Raw genomic sequence first — 5000 nt, forward strand, 5'->3', positions numbered from 1 at the left:
CCATCGAAGCGCTAGGGATTCCCTGATTGAATAAGAGAGAGCATCCCTTTGGGAGGAGAGGTAAATCCTAGAAACGTGCGGATGATTGGTGATGTGGGATGCTGAGGTTCATGCAGATAGCTGATAGGCGCTAAGACTCCCCCTTCCGATCTCTTCGTCCTCCTCTTTCTCCTCGTGGTGTCGGGAATTAGTACACGGGATGCTTTTATCTTTTATTTTTTACCTTTTTCCCCTTATTTTGTGTTTTAAGATTCTGTATATGGAGATGTGATGATGATAACAGTGAAATGATAATGATAAGGTTGAGGAGATTGGTGAAAATGAGATTGTAACAAGAGTAACGTAATAACAAAAATGAGATTACAACAAAGATAACGTAATAACAATAGCGATACGCTTAATATTTCTGAAATTTACTTGATTAACTGTAAATTAAATTCCTCCCGTCACTCGATTGGTCGACGGGTTCTAAGCTATCCAGTGATTCGAAGTTAAATTCCTGAAGATAAGAAAGTTGAAGCGACGAAGTTAAAGCAAAGAAACTCTTTTGAAAAAGGATTCAGTTCAATTGCGGAAGTTCAACGGAATCGAAAACGTTTACAGCCGCCAATTACGAACGCTTGAGGGGTAACTGCGCTAAGTAGCTTGTTAATAGGCTTCTGAATTGCCATATCGATTTCCCCTTAGTCAGTTTAATTCATGGAAGTGTTTGCTCTGCCAACAAAGGCCGTCTTGTGTGAACCGCGTTTGAGAAGACTCTGTGTTTCTGGGTTGCTATATTGATTTCTTGTTGCCAGTTAAACTGATGAAGTGTTGACAATGCTAACAATCCTCCCTTGTTGGAACAGCGCGAAGTTGCCGCCGCCTCTGTTTATGAATGACTGAAGGCTGTCGGTGAACTTCAACGGCCAGGAGATTGGCGTGAAAGGATGAGGATGTGTGGAATTACAAAATTCGTGTGGTGCATGATTTTGCCCATGAAATCCTCAACGCTTCTTTTTGTATTAAAGTGTGATTATGCATTTTTGCAATTTTTTTTTTTTTTTTGTCTTTGAGAACCTGAATTTGTATTAGGCCACTTTTTCATTGATTAACTTGATGTAGGAAAATTATATTGAATCCACCAAAAGACAAACAAATTGTAATTAAAAATACAGGTAACGTGTGAATAATACACTGCTAATTGGAAAATACTAAATTATACGGCAACTTATTCGCTTATTCTCGAATAGGTTAATGAACATAACCTTGGATGTTGATAACAATAAATCACTCGACGAAGAATCCTTCACAAGATGAACAAATTGCTGACGAGGATATGAGTAAGATGTGAACGGTACAACGCTAATTAAAAGATAATAAATTATACAGGAAATGATTAACTTATTCACTAATATTCAATATAAGCCTGAAAGCTTGAGGGTAGCAAATCACTAGACAAACGATATCAGTTGGTTGATTTTCGCAACATTATGCAATCGAACAGTGAGAGAAACACTGAAACGAATCTGACTTTCCAGCAGGAATGGACCCGTACAATTGATAAAGTGTGCGGAAAGGTTATCCCAGTCACGCGAGAGATCGTGCGGAGTAGAGCAGCGAAAAAAAAAAAAATCACTCGATAAAAATCACGGCCACAGCGAAGTGAAGACCTAGATTTGGGATACCGTTTTATCCGCTAAATGATTGGACGAGCCGCGACTTCATTTTATCCATCTGTTGGTGAATGGTATTGGAGTTTTCATACTTTTTAGTTTTCTGTAAAAGAAAACTGTTGTTCCGGCTTTGTCTGTCCGTCCGCACTTTATTCTGTCCGCACTTTTTTCTGGCCGCACTCTTTCTGTCCGCCCTCAAATCTTAAAAACTGCTGAGGCTAGAGGGCTGCAAATTGGTGTATTGATCATCCGCCCTTCAGTCATCAAACATACCAAATTGCAGCCCTCTAGCCTCAGTAGTTTTGATTTTATTTAAGGTTATAGTTGGCCATAATCGAGCTTTAGGCAGCGATATAGGACATGCCACCACCGGGCCGTGGTTAGAGTTTCATGGGCCGCGGCTCATACAGCATTACACCGAGACCACCGAAAGATAGATGTATTTTCGGTGGCCATGATTATACGCTGTATAGAAAACCCGATTGCTCCGAAGAAACTTCGGCGCATTTTTTACTTGATTTTAATTTCAGCTAAGCTTCAAAACTATGTAGGAATTCGAGGCTTCAGTTGGTCATGGGGAAGAAGCCATTGTGTGTTTCCCTATCTCTTCTCCATTTCTTCAATCCACACCTGCATTGATTTTTGCCTTTTAATTTCTATTTCTGCTCCCTTTGGCTTCTTCACAGCCTAGCTGTCTAACTTCTCTAACTGTACTCTGCCCCAGTTTTAACCTTTGTTGTATGGTCTAGTTACATTAAAAATAATAACCGGCAACTAGATAATTAAATTTGTCGAGATTTTAGAATTCGTTGCGTGGCTTCCAGATGAAAGCAGTCGTCCCAAAACCATAATTATGATCACAGTCATTCACTCTCAAGGGCGTGCTCTCACCGGCGTCAAAGAATGATAAAAGTTTACTTGATATGATAGATAAGGAATTGGTGGCATTTGTAAGTCGCTAGAGGACCGGTGAATCATATTAATAGCGGTATTACCGGTACCAGTACTGAACTGTAGGGACATCTCTGCGAGCGGCAAAAAATGAAAATGAGTTCCAAGTCCAAATTGGGGGAAACCCCGTAGGGGGGCTAGCGCTGTTAGTGCACCTCATGCGGTGAACTGTAGACATTACTTCAGGTTCTTTGCAGCGTCACTTCGGCCCCTAGCTGCAACCCCCTTCATTCCTTTTTACTGTACCTCCGTTCATATTCATTTTCTTCCGTCTTACTTTCCGTCGTCTCCTAACAATTTTTTCACAGTGCAGCTGCTAAGTTTTCCTCCTGTTACGTCCTTCAAAGCTTTCTACTTTCAGTTTTCCTTTCGGCGCTGAATGGCCTCATGAGTTCCAGCGCTTGGGATTTAGCCAAAATTTTATATTCCATTCCATTCCTAATTGGGGAAAAAATATTTGATCATAATATTTTCAGGTTATAAAAATTTACGATATAAGTTATGATCCTCCTTGATCATTTTACTGCTACTTTCCTTAACGAGCCACAAAGCGAACAACAACAAACAACGATGCAGAACAATGAACAACAACACCGAACAACAACGAGCGTCGTCAGCGTTTAAAAAGATATTAGACAGCGAAAGAAAGGGAGCTGTCTTGATGACATTGAATTGCCGTTGATTACGTCTGTGCGCCCGAGGAGATAATATCGAAATCTGGATGAACAACTTTCAAAAGAAAGTGAAAACAAAGCTTCCATAGAGGGCTGGAATAATCAGTCTTGGAGGTTTTCAGAACAATGAGCAGTATGTAACAGAGAAGAGTATTATCAGATCGAACCAAGGATAGTATGAAAAATGATAAGGAAGTGAGAACAAGTCTTCATATATCGCTGAAAACGGTACAGGATTTGAAGCAGCATCGCCGTCTGCCTTATAGACAAAGGAAGGAGACAAAAGCTCAAGATATCGTACAGCTAAGAAGAAGAGGAAGTCATTGGTAGGCAAACAGGGTGTCAGAAACTTCGGAGAAGTTCTGTTACTTGCATTAGAATGATGACATTTTTTTTCGTAAGATAGAAGCGGTGGAGCAGCTACTTTCTGTCCCGAACATAGTGGAAAAGGAAGCAAATTTAGGCAGGATAAAAATGCATTATTATTATTATTTTTTTTTTTAGATTGATGTCATGGAACACCTACTCTCTATTTCAGACCTAACAGGAAAACATGAAAAGTTCGAAAGGAGAAAAAGAGAATATCTTAGAGATGATCAGTATAATTACAAAGTAATATAAAAACCTTGTTCTTTCAAGGCTTTTTTTTTTCTTTGTACTCTTAAGGCTGTTTTTTTTTACTTGTACTCTCAAGGCTATTTTTTTCTCTTTTAATCTCAAGACTTTTCTTTCGTATTTTCAAGGTTTTTTCTTGTACTTTCAAGGATTTTTTTCCTTTGTACTCTCAAAGTTTTTCCTTGTACTCTCAAGGCTTTTTTCCCCTTGTACTCTCAAGGCTTTTTTTCCCATGTACTCTCAAGGCTTTTTTTACCTTGTACTCTCGAGGGTTTTTTTACCTTGTACTCTCGAGTGTTTCCCCAATGTGCTCTCAGGGCTTTTTTTTTTCTAAGTTTTTTCTTGCACTACTCCTCAGCCTCTCAAGGCTTTTCCTTGTACTCTCAAGGCTTTTTCCCTTGCACTCTCAAGGGTTCATGGTTTATTCGTTATCCAAATGATACCAGCTGTTTATTCAATTCCATACATAGTAATATTACCCCCAGAACCCACTTAACATTACGTGATTCCTGGGGTATACATAGATCATGGCCTTCTTGTTCAAGTATTCATTTCCAGGTGATAGAAAATGCTACAGTGTTACAAAGAAACTTCATTTTTTACAGGAACATTGACAAGTCCAGAGTGGCCACATCTTCAAAATCTGTTTCCCGGGGCAAAAATGATTCACGGTAAACATCAGATATATTTTTCTTTTCTTAATTCCAGACTCTTCATCTAGGTTCGTGTTACCAGTCGTCTGTTTAATGCTAGTGGCTTCATATTACCTTTATATTATAGAGAAGGACATAAAAATCATAAGTGGGATGGTCGATAGCATTGCCAGGGGTTGTGTACTTTCTTCAGCAGCCTTCCGGGACAACATTTAGAAACTTATACGCATGTCGGTAACGTGTGTGCATACAAAAACGCACACACACGTATATATGTATATATATGTGTGTATGTATGTCTCTATGTATATGTATTTATTTATATATAAATATATGCTTTTATATATATATATATATATATATATATATATATATATATATATATATATATATATATATATAATTAAAAAACCAGAGAAAGCACTAAGAGGCATGAGTACCTAACGCTCTCG

The 5000-nt window shown here is 38.6% G+C and overlaps 1 protein-coding gene and 1 long non-coding RNA gene across 3 annotated transcripts in view; one reads left to right on the top strand and one right to left on the bottom strand.

The window, feature by feature from the left end:
- Window positions 1–5000, top strand: part of LOC136834281 (uncharacterized) — a 174119-nt gene that overhangs the window by 117858 nt on the left and 51261 nt on the right. The gene's annotated exons all lie outside the window — the stretch shown is intronic.
- LOC136834280 (uncharacterized) overlaps window positions 1–5000 on the bottom strand; it is a 120644-nt gene that overhangs the window by 105468 nt on the left and 10176 nt on the right. The gene's annotated exons all lie outside the window — the stretch shown is intronic.

Source organism: Macrobrachium rosenbergii, chromosome 53, assembly GCF_040412425.1.
Source record: "Macrobrachium rosenbergii isolate ZJJX-2024 chromosome 53, ASM4041242v1, whole genome shotgun sequence".
Lineage (NCBI taxonomy): Eukaryota > Metazoa > Arthropoda > Malacostraca > Decapoda > Palaemonidae > Macrobrachium > Macrobrachium rosenbergii.